Source organism: Ixodes scapularis, unplaced genomic scaffold (assembly GCF_016920785.2).
Source record: "Ixodes scapularis isolate PalLabHiFi unplaced genomic scaffold, ASM1692078v2 PGA_scaffold2__306_contigs__length_199485367, whole genome shotgun sequence".
In the NCBI taxonomy this organism is placed as follows: Eukaryota; Metazoa; Arthropoda; class Arachnida; order Ixodida; family Ixodidae; genus Ixodes; species Ixodes scapularis.
Window position 1 is genome coordinate 123120739 of NW_024609857.1, and position 18638 is coordinate 123139376.

General features: G+C 46.3%; 1 pseudogene; it reads left to right on the forward strand.

The window, feature by feature from the left end:
* The first annotated feature begins 1582 nt into the window (after window positions 1-1582).
* On the forward strand, window positions 1583-4285 carry LOC115316426 (annotated as a pseudogene).
* Window positions 4286-18638: the final 14353 nt, after the last annotated feature.

An 18638-nucleotide genomic window follows, 5' to 3' on the forward strand; every position in this document is an offset into this window, starting at 1 on the left:
TCGCCAGCAAGTATATATATGTACCTTGTCGGAGAAATTAGTGTTTCAGATCCCCTCAACTGAGGTAACTGCTGTCCCTGTTTTCATTATTTTCTTTTGCTTTGCTTTCATTGTGTTTAGTGCAGCTTCTGTTATTGCTTTTGCTTTTGTACTGAGCTCTTGCTGAATTTTTTTTCGCTGGATTTGGATGTTTGTGTGCTTTGCAAGTAAGCTTATGTAAGCCTCAGCTGTGATGCGAATATCCTTTGTGTCTCGTTTTGTCTGTGCTTCGTCTATTTGCTTTCATTCTGTACGCTGTTTATATTTTACATGCTCAGTTTGCTTGACTTCAATTTTTTGTTTATGCTTCCTTGCATGGAAGCCGATGCAGACACTGTGCCATGTGAGCCAGTCATTTTCCCGGTTCTTCTGTTTGCTTTCCTTTTGTAATTAGCACAGTATATCTGAATTCACATTTCTTTTGCACCCACTCACAACTTTTGCAAGCCATACACTTGCCCAGAGCTGGGCAGTATCGAAGATACATGTATCTTCGATACTATCTTTCGATACAGTTGAGTATCTTGTATCTGGTATCGCTTGCCAGAAAAACATGTATCGAAGTATCGGTATCGAAGATACTTTTTGAAAGTATCGTGTATTGTAAAAATACCCGACACTTGCAAAAGTGCGCTTCTAAATCGAGGCTGCGTTTTCTTTCACTCTTGTTCAGGGGAAGCTAGAGCATAGAAGGCCTCCGAAAAGACAACATCAAGTAAACAAATCTTGTGTCCGCGGCTAAAACAACAAACAAAGAAACACGATCGAAAGAAAGTCGAGCGGTTTCGCTATCTCTGCACGGGCATTGTCCTTTTTTTTGTGTGTCTATAGCAAACCCGGGTTGCACGGCCGCCCAGAGCACTACAGGAGCCAGACAGGAGGGCGCCGTCTGCAAAACGCTAGGCGGCCAGGCTGAGCTCTGTCCCTGGTTTTCTTTTCCGCGGAACTTCACTTGATATTTCCGACTGTATGGTGCGCACATCGCGGTCCCAGTCTTGGAGTTGAAAGTTATTTGTTCCGCCGCGTCGACGGGCTAGCAATGGCAGACAACGACAATACTCCTCGCTGTGCCATCTTGGACGGGAAGTATTTTACCGTGATTTCATCTAGCGACGACAGAGTAAAGGCTGCCTGTTCGTTTTGTAAAGCGACCATCTGTGGCGCTTACTCGTCAACCTCGAATTTCAAGCTTCACTTAAAGGTAGGTGCAGAATCAACATAAATTAGATTTTTTGTTTTCTTGTAACATGCCAAGAAATGCATTCAGTCGAACAGAGTGTATCTATATGTATCTAATTTTTCAGTGCTGTCTTATGTATCAAAACGCTGCATTTGCATAGCTTACGGAAGTACGCTTTGTGTGATATTACTTGTGTGGCGGCTATATAATTAATCGATACTTATTTTGTTTCAGCGCGTGCATCCACAAGAGCTAAGAAGGTTCGATGAGTACAAAGAAGGGTGGAGAAAACAAGCAGTCAAGAGAAAGGCCGACGCCCCTGCTGACAAAATGCGCCAAACGAAACTGTTTCGCTCTCCCGGGAGTCAACTGACTCAGCCTAAAGTAGACAATCTGATCGTCAAGTTCGTTGTGGATGGGTTGCATTCATTATCGGCAGTCGAAGAGCCAGGCTTCATACAGCGAGCTTTCAATTCTATGCGAAATCAGACTGCATTATAATTGTACATTGTCTCTTTTTCTATTTTAGGCTTGCGCCCAGGGACTAGTGTGATGTCGCGACGGTCCCTAGGTCGACGAATTGATGAGGAATGGGAAAAGTTTCTGGATGACGCGCGAGAGAAGTTGTCTGGTCAAAGCTATGTTGCAACCACAGCTGACATCTGGTCCACTCACCATCGTAGCTTCATGGGTGTCACGGTTCATTGGGTAAGCGCTTTGTGTTTTGAATAAAACAAAATGTGTCCCTTTCCTTCACTACCGTGGCAAAGGCAGTGGTAACACAGAATGTCTACGCATTATTTTGGGGAGCTTCCATCAGCTTGCTGGAAACAGCGTCTCCGGAAGAAAGCCCTGCCAAAAGTAGCGCTCGAGCGGGAGTGGAACGCGTAGGTCACGTAGATTTTATGCTTCGCCCACGTATAAGGTGAATCGAAGCATATGGTTTCCTCATAGAGCGGTAGTACAGTGGTTAAGACATCGGATTCACAGTATGAGGGTCAGAGATTCGTAAAAAAGTCCCTAGTAGTTCAGTGTTTAAGACATCGGATTCATAATCTGAGGGACGCCGGTTCGTATCGGAGCGCTGCCGGTGTCTTTTATATTTCAATTTTCGTGTTCCGCACCTTCGTTACCTAGAAGGCGTCGCCGGAAGTGCCTGAGGCCATTCCTATAACATACATTAAAAAGTAGAAGTTGTGGAAAATCATGATTAAGTAACTAATGAATGATAATATTTGTATATTTATTTAGATCGATGCTGACACCCTTTCTCGGAGGTCGCTCGCACTGGCCTGCAGGAGGTTTCCTGGAAGCCACACGTACGACAGGATAGCAGGAATGCTGGAAGACATTAGGCAGTCCTTCGACATCTCGCGGGAGAAGGTCGTAGCCACGGTCACAGACAACGCCAGCAACTTCGCCAAAGCCTTCAGGGAGTTCGGCTTTTGTTCTGAGATTACTGACCAGGGTAAGGGTAATTCTGTTCTTATTATCAAACATTTTTTCAGATTTTTTAAGGACTGATTTACGTCTGTCTTAATAACCTAAACCCAAGTGGGTAACGTGCGATTACAAATGCAAGAAGTGTGAAAAATATCCGTCATGTTATGCACCGATTCTAATTTTCCTCTTGTCTGGTGCAGCTGACTTGGTTAATTTTTGTGATACATATAATTCTTCTTTTGATACGCAATACAAATAATTGAAGATGAAGCCACTGGAGCTAATGCAAACGAGAGTGTTTTTGATTATTGCACAACTGTTTTTCTTTTAGTTTCTATGAATATGTGTTATTCACCGTAAAATGTTTCCAAACATGTAATCTTGAGTGCTGTTTTAAGTATTTCGGCTAAATGTGTTCCTTTTTTAACTGGCAGATGATGTCGCTGCCGACTTGTCCTTTGAAATTATGGTCGAACCCAACAACCTGGACGATGCTGAAATCAACTTGCCTCGTCATCTTCGATGCGCATGTCACATGCTGAGTCTTGTGGCAACTTCAGATGCGAAGGCAGCCTTGTCGACACCGTCCTTTGAACGTGCTAACACATCGGTCATGTCAAAGTGTTCGGCTCTATGGAACTGCGTTCGAAGACCCAAGTCGTCTGAAGTTATTGTGGACATCCTAGGGCATTCTCTGAAGACGCCATGCGTAACACGCTGGAATTCATTGTATGACAGCATGAAAGACCTCCTTCGCTCGAAGGATAAACTGCGAGATGTCTGCGATGGACTAAATCTGCAGACATTCCAAGAAAGAGACTTAGTATTTATTGCCGAGTACTGTGAGATCCTGCAGCCCATCGCCTCCGCTCTGACGCGACTCCAAGCGCAGTCCGATTGCTTCTTCGGGGAGCTGCTGCCAACGCTTTTTACCGTAAAATCAAAGCTTCAGGAGAAGGCTGGTATGGACTTCGTCTACTGCAGACCACTTTTGGATGCGGTTACATCTGGGTTCATTCGCAGATTTGACGGCTTCTGCGAATGAAACCAAGTGCAAATGAAGCGACTGTTGCTGCTGTGCTTCACCCTTACTTTAAGTTGCGGTGGTTGTCACGAGAACCTCATGATGTCCGCGAGCATGGCCCGCAACTCACAGAAAAAGCTGTAATTGACTTTGTAAATGCAACCAAGCATACCACGCGTCCTTTGGCGTGCGCGCCATCAACCTCTGCAGCCTCTGACGTATCGGCTGATGCATTCTTTTCTTTTGAAGCCCACTGCGGCACGAGCCCCAGTTGTCAGGAAGATCAAGTCAAACTTGAGTTCCTGAGCTACCTGCAAGATCCTCGAGTTGAATTCGATATGCTCCGCTCATACCCTTCTCTGAGAAGCGCCTTCATTAGATACAACACCCCAACGTGCTCCTCGGCTCCTGTAGAACGGCTGTTCTCCTTCGCGTCGCTAATCTTACGCCCGCATCGTGGCGGACTTTCAGACCGGCGTTTTGAGCAAATGCTTCTGCTTAAGGCTGCGGTCCCACGGGTGCCATCGTGACCGAAGGGTTTTTCAACCGCCAGGGCGGCAAAAACGGCAGCAAGCTCTTGCGCGACAATATTACAATAAAGCGACCAGAACGAAAAAACGGGAAACATGGTGCTAAATTGCTGCCTACTTGTACGTCTATCTAAAAGCGTCTGTCATTTCTTGAGGATTCAGAACGCAAGTAAACTCAAGGGACTAATATGAAAACGAGACAGACACCGACTGCCATGTCTGTCTCATATTTCTGTGTGTCCCTTCTTCTTACTTGCGTTCTAAATCCTCCTCATGAATGTTTAACCAACACGCTCTCCTGATTCTTTCAATGCCTGTATTTGTTTTTCGAGCTTCAGCCCCCGACAGCGACAGTAGGGAGTTTCAGTATATCGTTTTCATTGAATCGATACCACTCCATGCGCGCGCTTCAGAGCATGCTTCGATGTGGCAGCGCGAGCTCCCAATACAAATATCTTTCCCTGAAAACACGATCTACTATAACTCGTTAACACCACATAGTCCGTGTTTCTGAAAAAAACTTGCGGAGACTAAAACTCAATTATAGATAGAACGTTTTGGTTTGGTAGATTCTGTGGATTTGAAATAGCGTGTATCTTTATACCTCGCTGCTCTCTTGGCTGCAATATTTTTACGGAGGTTTGTACGTTTGTGTAAACGTTTGAAAAAAAGACGCAATATAACAAACACAAGAATTCAACTAATACCTTTGTTAATTAATCTAAAGCAATAAGATACACCCATTTTAAAGTACTTCGGATGAGGTTTTAGCGATGTATCGAGGTATCTAAAATACAGTATTCAGTATCTGTATCGGAGATTAGTTTTGCATCTGTATCTTGTATCGGTATCTCAAATACAATTTTCGAGGGTATCGAGTATCGGTATCGAAGATACAATTTCGAAGTATCTTGCCCACCCCTGCACTTGCCTCGCAAGCTTTGCGTGTTAGCTTTCTCCATGGAAGGCCATTACACTTCTGCACCTGCACTTCGCCTCCGACCCTTTCTTTTTATCCACCTACCTATTTGAAATTTCCAGTTTTGGTGTTTTCCCTTGCAGTGGCACGAGACCCACGACACCTCCATGGTCATCGCTTGAAGCTTTTAGTTCTGCCTCGTTTCGTTTCATTGTGGTTATCGACTTACGAATTGTCGAGTATTGGTGGGTTATTTTGTTTGCAATAGATTTAAATCTAGCAACTTCGTTTCTGGTAGTTAGTTTCCGTCTGGACGCTTGTACTCAGTCCAATGAGTGCGAGGGCTGCGTTTATGTTGTTATGATTCAGGATGTTGCAAGGAGGCTGGTGGACACTTATGTACATGCATGAAGTGCAGTTGTCAGCCAGAAGCTTTTTTCTTTATCGACTTGCCTCTATCAACACCACGGTTCAAATGTTGGTGGCGCGTAAAATCCGTGTAGTGCAAGGAACATGCATATTGAATTAAAGCTTTGGGTTGGGCTACATAGTTCGTTCATTGTGATCTAGAGGACTAAAAAGCGCAAAAAACACGGAAGAAAACACGCTGGCCTTGATTAAACCAGTTGAAGGTTAGTGCCAGTCCGTGTTGTATGTGTCTCTTCTTCGTTCATGTTTTTTGCGCTTTTTAGTCCTTTAGCTGCACATTGGTTCGTTACGGAAGGACTGACGTGACTGCATTATACATGTGGTTACATGGTCACAAGCAGGCTTCCAAAAGAGATAAATCTCACAGCTTTTGCATGGGAAAGTCTCCAGAAACACAGGCCTTCTGATTGCTGGAACCAACATTTCCCCATGCAAACTAAAGTTTCCTCTGGGTAGGTGCTGTCCATGCCCGAGTGGGGCATCTTTGCACCGCTTGTGTTACCTGATCGTTGCCTGGTCCATAGCCTAGTTCTTTCGCTGGTTCACTGCCAAACAAGCAAGTATTCAGTGGTCATTCATCACACAACTCGTAATGAGTTGAGCTAGCGTGTCTTGGACACAACTGATCCATGCTCCAGGCGACGCCTTATTGTACCATGATGGATTTGTACCAAAACCCTGCGGTTTCTCAGAACCTGGGAGAGCGTCCTGGCACCCAGTGTTCTACAGCTCCAAACTGTCTTGCAAAAAGAAAATTGCTTTCCTTGAGGTTGCTGAATCTCTCCAAGTCTAGCCTTGCCTTTTAGAGTGATGAGGTTGTCATTGTTTGCAAAATCGTGTCAAGGGCCGTTCGACGTCCTTCCCCTGCTTCGTTTCCCGTGAATGTCGAGCAAAAACGCTTGAGTAGCAGGCACTTACCAGCCCTATTTCTCACAGTGGAAAATAACACAGAAAGGGTACGCAGCATGCATTAGAAAAATTAAGTGGAAACTTTCAAGACGGGCCAGAAACCGTCAAACGCAAAACTGCAAAATAAAGGTAGAGAATAGCGCTGAGCGGGTTTCCACAGTCTAAGAAAGAGAGTGGAAAAATAAAAAAAACTGCAAAATAAAGGTAGAGAATAGCGCTGAGCGGGTTTCCATAGTCTAAGAAAGAGAGTGGAAAAATAAAGGTAGAGAATAGCGGTGAGCGGCTTTCCACAGTCCAAGAGAGTGGCAAAATATTTCTAGCTGATCGGGGGGCGCGAGATTCGCATCAGCATCAGCAACGTGGCGGCGGCCTAGGAGCGCGTTTTGGAAAGGTGCACACAAAGCAGCAGAGGGAGATTAGCTGCATTGTCCATCCCCCTTTCGCCTCGTCTTCTGATAAGCCTCCCCGCCTTCTTTTGCGTCTCGTGTGGCTGTGAGCGAGTGCGAAGGCCGCTTCTAGCGAATCAGAGGGGTGGAGCGAAACAGCTGTGCGCTCTCCGTAGGAAAAAACGCTTGGACAAACATTTGTCGCGTGAATCGCTCTGACGCGCTCATGGACTCGCAAGGGTCATAGGCTTCGCCGTTCGCTAACTTATGGTGATGTGTAGGGGGCCACGTAGGTCCGGTTTGCGAAAAGCACTCTTCACTTTTCTCCTGCGTCTCGCGCGTTGGAGTACCGGCCGTGGTTTTTTATTGTGAACGGCCGGAATACATTCATGCCAACTTTTAGCAATGGCCGTTTTCTTCGTCTGAGTCTATGAAAATATTGTGCTGTGTGTCTTGGACGCGTTTCGACATGCTCATCGGCGATCGCGAGACCTCCGTTGAATGTGAGCGACCGCCTTCATTCTCGAGAGTTGTGTTTGGGTTGTTCTATGCTGCCCCGAATCAGATTATGCATCTATCACGGATTATGTGAGATCGCTGTTTTATTCGTAAGCACTTTGCAAGCATGCTTCCGAAAGTAGTCCAATAGACAATTTTACTGTTTACAAACATGAACTGCCGCTTGCGACCCAAGGGACTCCAGGTCGTTTCGTGTTTGCAAGCCTGTCGAGTTTGCCTATGTCACCAGTGCTAGAACGCATAAATTCTGCACGGAAAGCAAAGTTGCAAGTTTAACTAGGGCCGTCAGTTGTACAATTTAAAGGGGTCATGAAACGATATCCGGTTGCGATTTTCATGATTTTACAGAGGCGTATTGGTCCTAGTCTGGCCCAAGTATACTCTCACAGACCGCCACTGATTGAGCAGCGTCTTGGTCCTGGTGAAATTGCAAGGGTAAAAGGGAACTATTTTTTTCAGTCTTGCCTTCGCAATGCTTGATGACGTGCGCGTGAACGTAGCTTTGCCCTTTGGCAAGCTTGTAATTACACGCACTTGCCCGCACGAGCAGAGGCATGGTGGCGGCCAGATGACCTGCGCGCAATCGTCAATAGATAATTGAGTAGGACCTGATAGAACCTTGATCGAAAATAAAATGTGAACAAGGCATATTTCGACTCATTTGCAGTAATTTTTTTGTGCACTCTTGTCGGTTATTGCACCCCATTTTATGGGTGCTGCTCATTGCGGCGTTTTTACTACCCATCCTGGTGGTGATACACCCAATTTAGAGTGCGTACTGCAGTCATAACACCCTAATAAAGAGGTGTACTGCGGAATCACACCTTTTTTAAAGGGGGTTCGAAAGAACGCCTTCCTTTAGGGGTGCTAGGAACAACGCCCTTTTCTTAGGGCATTTTGCCACACCAATAAGAGCCCTGGTTATAGAACAAGTCATTTACACTCTTAAAGGTGTCATTATGTTTAGTGTCTAGTCTCACTACTGCAGGTGTTCTGCCTTTCGTGCAACCGTTGGCACCCAGACAGACGCTAACGAAAAGGAAGATGCCGAGCCTGTAGTATGACCTAATATTTGATGAACGGTACTTTATCAACCTCGGCAGCACTTGTGTGAACTCAACTTCGGCAGTGCGTAGTGTGTATTTCATACTGAGCTTGAGATGGGTATCATATTGCCGCATGCATGCCCCAGAAGAAACGCCTCTCTCTAAGTCTTGAAGATTTGTTTTTATTCTTGCCCCGAGTGTAGGAGATAAGGAAGCCAGGATGACCCTCCCTAGTCACTCTACAAATCCAAGCTAGATGAACGTCGTTCCAGCCGAATGCTCGGCAACTTTTTTCAGCGGCCGGAGCGCCGAACAGAATCGGATACCGAGGGCAACTTCCGCAACCAACTCCACTGCCCTGGCGCAAGCTACCGCCCCATGCGAAGGGTTTAGCCAATACGATTTATGCATCCAGCGTCCCCGCTGCATGTCCGCATGCCCGCAGGAAATGTGGCAGCCTTCAATGCAGACGCTGGCTATTGCTGCGGTCCCCTGTCATGCGCCGAGCACCTCCTGCACTCACAGCGCAGCGGGATCTGTACGTTATTCAAAGGCGGCGGCGCCCAACGTTAAGCCTTTAGGGCGTATCGGCTTCTTTATCTTTCAACTCAACAGCGGAAGTGACTGGAGTCACTTCCGCTGTTGCTGTCAATAGACAGTTTTAGCATAGCGTTGCTGGCTCTTACGTAAGCAACACGCAATAGTATAGCGTACGCTAAAAATGACCTGATCGGACCGAATTTAGTTGTGCGTTACGTTTTCGAGTGAACACCGCGCAAGATCTTGGTCAAATTTGCTAGAGCCGTAGAATTCCGCGCGTTTATAGCGCAACCATGCTCCTCGAAATAAATATTGAAAATGAAAACGTGTCCCATCATTTTATTTCAAATTAAACCAAGCCGCAGCTGCCTCGTCAAGCGCGCTTTTCTGCGGGGTACAGAGGCTACGAGTACGAGTGCGTAGCCAAATTCGATCACGGAGCCTCCGTAAGTCGTCCCGTGGAAACGGCACCTTTTATCACAATGCTATCGCGGAATGAAATTCATGACATACTGATGTCCAGTGCATGGCGAGAACTTCGGCGATTTCTTTTAGAGTCGTTCGTCCGTCGGCGATGAACGGTGCGAATAGGCTTAGCGTTGAGCAGATCGCAACGTTGACGCACATTCCGAGCGGCGAACATTTTCACTGTGCACTCCTTCAGCTACACGGCGATCTGATTCGACCGCGGTAGGTCCCAGGAAGCATTGCCGAGCTGAACACCAGCCGATTTCACGTAACACAGAACTTAGAAAACACCAGGTCGCCCTTCCTGCGCCAGTCGAGGTACCCGCCATCTTGAAACTGGCGCTCTCGTTGGGTCCGAGATCTTTCGAGAGCGTCCCCGGCGTCCCGCAAAGCCCGCTAGCCCGCCACGCAAAATCCCCAGCGTTGCGTGCGTACGCAATATGCTAGCCATTCTATTGCGTTCTGCACATGCGCACTCACGACCCGCAATTTCCTTGCGTACGCAGACCTCTAGCGTACGGTCCACTAATACTTTCTAATAGGGAGTTTTCGTAGATCGTTTTCGCCGTCCCGCAAGGCCCTCCGCAATCCGCTACGATAGCGGGAACTCCACAGTCAAGGCTATCGGCGCGCAGGCGCAGTAGCAACTTCTTCGTTGCGGAAGGCTTAGCGGAGGGGGCAGCGCGGTCTACGAAAACTCCCTAATATCAGAGCGCCTGACAGCGCTACGAGTCAGAGGACGGTGCGATCCGAAAAGTTAAGAGCGCTCTAAAATAACGATACTTAGAGCGACCGACTTGGACCAGTGGAATGGGCATGGGCTTTTCAAAGTGCTCCAAGGGGCTGGAAATCGACCAGCTGAATATACCATACGATTCTCCCTTCGACGAGGCGCATTCACCTGCGCTAGCCAGCTGTCACGCCGATGCACCGTCGCTCGCTGTTGTTGCCGTCGACACTTGCTTGTGCTTTCTAGGTATTTGTTCTTTCTTTTGGCACAAGTTCGCCGATTAAACCCTTTATTTTAAGTTCATTATTCATTGTCTCGTCGCCTTCATCCGTGACAATATCTCCAGGTACGCTTGTCGACCGAGAGTGCAGTGCTGGTGGACTCACATCCCAGCAGTGTGAAGACTCCCCAGGAGCATCTCCTGGCCCAGCAGAGCCTACCACGGAGTTTCAACCTGGCCAAGCTCTGCAAGCTCGGCTGCCATCGCCCGTCACCAGAATGGCCTCCAGCTTACAAGTCCCGGACCAGTTAAGCAATGAAGCAGACAACAGACGTCGCAGGTCGACACCTATTCCACCTGAGGGCGACCACATTGGAGGACAACCGGGAGGGAAGGAACCTAGTAATAGTTCATGCGGGGCTTAATGATGTGCTGAAGGGTAGGAGCCAGAACCTCGGAAAGCAGCTAAACGTGGGAATACGTAAGCTGAGGGACGTGTCTGAGAATGTGCATGTGGTTGTGTGCACCATTCCAGAAGTTCGGGGGCAGTCCGGGTTAACGGAGAGGAGGGTTGTCGAAGCCAACGGAGTAATTAAGGGTATGAGTCGACAGCTTCGGTACGACGTAATGGAAGTAAACAGAGAAGTGTACGAGGCTGGCTCCCGCCCTTTTGCAGATGGCATTCACTACAGTGAGGCCACGGGTTACAGGGTGGGGGATAGGATGGGCCGCACGGTGACTGCTTTTTTGGGGGGACCGAGGGCCCTGGGGGCACTGAAGTAATTGAAAACCCAACGAAGTCAGGAGAGGCACCCAGGGTTAAAAAGAGGAGAAAACGTAAGAACAGGTATAAAAAAAACAGCACAATCAGACATTGGATATATTAACATGCAGGGTGGTAGAAATAGGTTAAAATGGGAAGAGGTAGAGGAGCAACTAAGAAAGGAGGATTTAATGGTGTATGGGTTTGTGGAAACACATCTCAGAGACATGGAGCAGCCACCTTGCAACCCTGACTATGTGTGCGAAGAATGCAACAGAATGGAGGGAACGAGGAAGGGAGGTGGAATTGGAGCATTTATCAAGAAGAATATGAACTTTCAAAGGATCAGAAAGGAGTGCGCCGAACATTTGTGGCTGAAACGAAAAGTCGCTGGGGAATCAACAGTCCTTGGAGTGGTTTACTTATGGACAGGGACAGGTGCTAAAGAGGAAAACAGAAAAATGATCGATTGCATATCAAGAGACATTAGTGAACTAGGGGAAGGCTCCGAAATAATTATTATGGGAGACATGAATGCCCATATTGAGGGTCTGGATGAGTATACGGACTCAACTGGAAGCATATTACTAGAACTGGTGGAAAAACATGACTTAGTTTTATGTAATACCAGTCAGAAGTGTGACGGGCACATAACTTGGTAAACTGGCAATCTGCATTCAACTATAGATTACGTACTCATGTCACACAAAATATATGGTAAGTTACAAGTAATGAAAATAGATGAAGAAGGTTCCAAAAGTCTTGGTAGTGATCACAAACGTATTAAGCTGAATTTTGCCAGAGAAGTAAATGCTGAAACTAGACAACATAATTCAAAGCAAACTTTCTGCAGCGACAAAGAGTTGGAAATAGTTGTTGAAAGAATAGAGGCAGCAGTTTCAGGGCAACGGCATACAGATTGGACCTATGAGAGCCTAACTAGGCTTTTTGCTCTAGAACTAGACAAAGTTAAGAGTAAACGAAAGGGGAAGCAAGGACATAGACCAAAAAGTTGGTGGGACAAAGAAGTGAAGCAAGCGATACAAAAACGTCAGGAAGCCTCTAGAGAACACCGGTATTCCAAGCGTAGTGGGGAGTCCGAAACGGAAGCAAAAAGAAAATGGGACAATTTTATAACATGTCGCCAAAAGGCATCCAGTTTGATCAATGCGAAAATTCAGAGAAAGGGTGAGGAATGAATGAGTAATGTAAGTAAGAAAGATAGAAACGCTGCGAAGAAGTTTTGGGAGCACTTGAACTCACTCGGTGAAACAACGCAAGCTAGACAGAGGTTCATACTCTCGCATCAGGGAGATCAATTAGAGGGAGATGATGCGATACAATATATAGGAGCAGTGATGGAGGAGAAATTTCGGGAACGGTTACATGTGGAAGATAGGAGAACCGAAGGAAGTAGCAGTCCAGTTTGTGACATCGCGGATTTTGGACAAAGAGAATGGGAAAAGGCGGAAGGAAGAGTCCCTAGTGGCACATCGACAGGCACAGATGGTATCCCTATCAAGCTGGTGAAGAATTTGGGTCCTAAATCTAAGGCAAAACTAAGGGAGGTAGCGAGTACCATGATAACAAAAGGAAATATTCCAGATGAATGGAGGCTTAGTAGGATGAGTATGATATATAAGGGAAAGGGAGATAAGTCTGATATTAGGAATTATTGTCCTATAACCGTGACACCGGTTATTTACAGGTTGGTAATGCAGATCTTAAAGAGCAGACTGGAGGAATGGGTAGATTGCGAGGGCATACTGGGCGAGTTACAGAACGGGTTTCGAAAACAAAGAAGGTTGGAGGACAATTTATTTACACTAACACAGTGTATAGAAATAGAGCAAAAAGAAAACAGACAGCTCTGGCTGGCATTTCTGGATATCAAGGGTGCCTATGACAATGTCAACCAAAGAAACCTGTGGGACATAATGGAAAACTTAAACCTAGATGAAGGACTAACAGCACTATTAAGGAACATTTACAAAGATAACAAGGTGATTATAACATGGAAAGGAAAGGCGACAGGGAAAATAGAGATAAGACGAGGCCTTAGGCAGGGGTGCCCGTTATCGCCTTTGCTGTTTATGTTGTATCTGAGAGGATTGGAGGATAGACTAGAGAAGAGTGGGCTTGGGTTCAACCTTTCTTACAGTAAGCTAGGCCAAAAAATTCAGCAATCCTTACCAGGATTGATGTATGCGGATGATATTGTACTAATGGCTAACAACAGGACAGAGTTGCAGGAATTAATGAGCATCTGTGGTAGGGAAGGAGAGGAATTAGGTTTAGAATTCAGTAGCGAAAAATCGGCAGTCATGATTTTTAACGAGGATGAAGTTGAGAGGCTGAAGATACAGAATATTACAGTTGAGAGAGCTAGTAAATACAAGTATCTAGGAGTATGGATATGTGATGGTGCAGAATATCTCAGAGACCATGAAAAGTATATAATAGGTAAGGGCAACAGAAATGCAGCTGTAATGAAAAATAGAGCACTTTGGAATTACAACAGGTATGAGGTGGTGAGAGAGATTTGGAAAGGGGTCATGGTGCCTGGCTTGACTTTTGGAAACGCAGTGCTATGCATGAAATCCGGAGTGCATGCGAGACTAGAAATAAAACAGCGCGGAGTAGGTAGACTGGCTTTGGGGGCACATTGCAAAACGCCAAACCAGGGAGTACAAGGAGACATGGGATGGGCATCATTTGAGAGCAGGGAAGCGGTGAGCAAGGTAGAATTTGAGGATAGGTTGAGGCAAATGGACGGGGAGCAATGGGCACGAAAGGTTTTCAGCTATTTATACATGAGGAGTGTAGACACGAAGTGGAGACAGCGCACTAGGAAATTAAGAGGAAAGTTTTTGGGCTATAGCGAAGATACGGAAGAGCAAGTCTCAGTTAAGAAGAAAGTTAAGGCCACAGAAAGATATCGGTGGCTAGAGGGAATGCAGACAAAGACTGCTCTGGAAAGCTATAGATTAAACAAAACAGTTATTGCCAAAGAAAGCATTTATGACAATTCTAGGGGAAGCTCATTGCTGTTTGAGGCGAGGACGGGTGTTCTGCGAACCAGAACATACAGAGTGAAGTACCAGGAAATTGATACAGTGTGCACTGCTTGTGGAGAGGAGGACGAGACGGCTGAGCACTTGATACTCTACTGTAAAGGGCTTCACCCTATGCCTACCGAAGACAACATAGATTTAATAAAGTCATTGGGTTTTAGAGACAGCGATGGGAGAGTGGATTTCAAGACTGTAGAGATTACCAAGCAAAGGTTAAGTGAATGGTGGCAGAAATCGAGAGAAAACTAGGTATTTTCTTATTCACTGATGGCAAGGGGGTTTCATAGCCTCACTTTCTTTGCACTGCGGAGTGAACATAGATTTCACATTTAAATATTCTAAGCTTAAATGGTAAAACAAAATGGCTAGGTGGCGTAAGCTACCGCCCGATCCAAAGGGCTCAGCCGTATTCATCCATCCATCCATCCAGGTACGTTCCAGTGATGTGCTGGATCTGCCTTGGTATGCAGTCAGCGATCGTGAGCAGAACTCGTCAGATGAATCCAGCGACCCCGACAGTGACGTGAGCATCGACACGGAGGAAGAGTCGGACGTATCCTCTAAACCTCGGAGCGACATTCACTTGGGTGATGAGGCGCGCAAGCCTCATAGACGAAGCGATAAATGTTACGCCACAGCCGGTTTGCTTTAAGAATAACCGCAATTAAAATCTAACTCGAGTACTTAGATGGAAGGTTCTGGGTAACATCAGTGGTAAAGTCGGAAAGTAGGTAAAAAATCGCAGCAACTGAGCACGGTTAACTTTCAAGCGCAATTAAAGTTCACCGAACTTCAAGCAAGGCAGTCCGAACGTGTTCTTATGATCAGGGGCAAAAGCTGGCCACAAATTTACCGTTCAGAAATGCTAAATTTTCCCCAGGATCGCCTTTCTAATTGTGATCCTGGGCCATCTCTTGACGAGTTTAAACATGCTTAAATTGCAGGTGGTAATAAAGAGGCGTCTGATGCCCCCGGTGAGCCTGACATTAGCTATGTGCTCTCTGGAGACGAAAGCTTCCTAAAGTAATACTTCAAAGAAAAATTCCAGTGCGTGTTAAAGAATTGTTTACATTTTCAGTGACCAACAGGACCCCGAGAAGGTGCCACCACATAAGGAGCGCAAGTTCATTGTCTTTGAGACCTGCCTCTTTGAGCGCTGCCGGGTGTGCCGCAAGTACTTTGCCCCTTGCCGCAACACCATGCAGTCAGTGGCACTCTACTGACGATAACAAGCAACTGTACAAACTAGCACATAGAAACGTGGAGGAGCCAGCCAAACGTAGGTAACAAAGCAGCAGGGGATGTATTGATTTGTGCAGCCATTTTCTTTTCAGGCGCCGATGCTGCAACTACACTGAGGTTGTTGAGGTCTATCAACATCTCAACCGTTTTCGACCGCCTCTACTACAACTACCAAAAGGTTTACCTGCTGTCTGCCGTGAAACAGGTCAGTTAGGAACGAGCTTAGAAAATTAAGAATGATATTTAAAAAAGCATATTTGCTTGCCAGGTGTACGAGCAACGCAACACGAAGCTCCTGAAAGGACAGAGGCAATGCCATCGACCTAACTGGAGACGGGCGCTGTGGCGAGCCGGGATTCTCTGCGAAGTACTGCACTTATAATTTCCACGAGGCGACCACCAAAAAAATGATCCACGTGGAGCAGGTACAGGTTGGCGAGGTAAGATTTACTACTCAAGGGAAAGGAATTACTATAAACTGATATACCTTTTATTTAATATCACTGTTCTCTGATGCTTCTTTTTGTTGGAGTACAGTGACTGCTGAGTCAATATTAAGATCAGTCAGATGAAGTGTCCTCGAGAAATGCCATGGAGAATGCGGCCTTCGTCCGTGGTTTCAACAAGCTCAAGGCTTTAAGATTAGCTCTTTCATGTCAGTGGCACAACGCACTACTTGAACACGTAGCACCCCTCAAAAGGTTTCTTGAGCAGGTTGCTACTATTGATTTCCTATATGAAAATGGCCAGTTTGAGGCACAGCTAAAAAGCAAACACTTTTCAAGGAGTGAAGAAGCTCCAGGCAGCCAGTCAGGGTGGCCTCTCCAAGTAATTGGAGGTGTGGATCCAGCCTGTCGCCAATTACATTTACTTCTGTGCCATAATGGGGGAATGCAACGGCCGACTTCTGGTATGTGACTGAGCCTCCTGAATCACGTGGCGAACAAGCACAGCGGCCATGGCGGACCCTACGACGAGTGCCTGCACCAGCCACTCACTGATCGCACTTGGCTAGTTGTGGGTAAGTTCAGTATTCAATCATTTGTTCATCATAACCCTTTGGGCAAAAATACATACAGTATTCCTTAGCAATATTTTTAAAGCTGTGTACTGATTCCAGGCACACCAGCTCACAACAAGCTCCGGAGCATTATTTCCAATGCCCGGCCCGTCAAGGACATCAAACACCTGTCGTCTTGATACCGGACGTGCTCTGTGGAATCCTTCAGCAGCGTGCTAATTAAATTTGCCTCCAAGTCTAGGGCACTCAGTCCAGAAGGAATGAAGGCAAGGTGAATCAACGATTACCGAAACTTTACCTGTGCCTTTATGATCGACCTTCTCTGCCTCACTTTCCAGTACCACATGGGTTCTTGGAGCACCAAAACTTCCTCAAGCAAGGTTATCTTGCATCTACCATGTGGTTGCTTGTCTAGCCATGTCGCCTCCACCTTACATTCTCTATGTTGGCGAGGAGATCGAACTATAGGGGGTGAGGCTTCACTATCACCTCCACAAACAATCGCTGTGTGGTAAACAAGTCCGGCGCTGGCACTCGCCTAGCGTACGTCGCATCACTTCCGCGCTTGCTGCATAATTGCTTGCAGCGATATGGTGCGCACTTGCTGCGTACTACAGCGCTCAAGGCATGCTTTTGAAGTGGGTATATGCAGCGCGGAGGACTGCAGCACGTTCACGACGATGCGTATTACACTGTCCGCCGTCAAGTCTGGTGCAACGCTGCACTTTATGGCATGATTCCGATTGAGCACGCCCTCTCTTTCAACGAGACACCGCTTGCTTTTGCCAAGGTCGTTCATCATTTTCACTGAAAAGTGAGATGCGTGTTTTGTGAATCATTCAGCGAAACAAGGACGTCGCGTCGGCCAAGCACAATCTAGCGCAGGGGGAGGCTGATAGGGCTGAAGCCCCCATAATCTTCCCCCATTGCTACGCCACTGCCACATATGAACTTGTTTTGCCTTCCAAGAGGACTTCGATGACATTGAACGCAAGAAAAAACTATATTACTTATATCTAGATGCGTTTACGAGAAAGTATTAGTGTTACGTATCTTTTACTAGCCTTGCGTCGTCGTCTTCCATGGCAGCGAACGCACGAATGACTGCTGCCAGAGGGTTTGTTTGCCACGCAGCGTTGGTACCCGAGGTCACCCTTAGGGAGCGCCACTCCTCTATCTCCTCCCCATTTTTCCCAGCCGCTCGGTAGATGTCGTGAAGCATCATTCAAAGGCTTCGATTGTAGGGATTCGTTTCGCAGCCTTCTTTTGCCTTGCAAAAGCACTCTGGAGAAACCTGTCCTATATTGTCTGTTTTAATATAGGACCCTGGTGGCAATGCTTCACTTTAATAAAAACTTTCGACGCGAGCAAGCCGTTACCAAGTAAGGGGGACCATGTTTTAGGCTGGTGTCGCCCAAAGCATAGAAGGGTAAGCCCACAGTGACAGAAAATAAAAGCAACGCAACTTTCCGTAAGTCATTGCTCAAACCTTTTGTCGCAAACTCGTAACTTGAAGTATTGACTTTTAGGGTACCGTTGTGAAATGCTGCACGGATTTGTGATCTGCTTGGAGAAATGGCCCACCTTCAAGGATTTCCGCAAGGCGAATGTGTCGGATCCCCCTACACCGATGTAAGTCAAGTATCCAATTCCACCAAAGAGTGACTTGAATGCGGTCACAGTCGTGCTTCGACTCTTATGCTGGGTATGTTTCTGCAAGTACTGCAAATTCCTGATAATGATAAAGCTGGTAAAATAAATGTCAATATACCAACTATCATGGTTTCCATAAAAACAATTATGTTTCTTTTGTAGTCACAGTTCCCAGTATTGTATGGCTGCCTCTTGAAATCTGTTGTAGGAGTTAATTGCATTGACAACCATTTTTGTAGCTTATTTATATTTAAAACGTACCCTACAGATAATCTGCCCTTGCCTATTGCTCTTGTAGCTTTGTTCTTTCCTTGCTCAGGAACAGACATGAAACACCTATGTCCCCTGCCAGTGTCTTGTTCATAACAGTAGGTAAAATGAATATGAGATTTTTTTTGTGCTTCTGCTAGATGCAGGAATGTACGATGTGTCCATATTGAGCATTTGCTTCAATGTCCGACAGTAAGCACCAGTCTTTAAGAACAAAGGTTTGTACTGTGCCT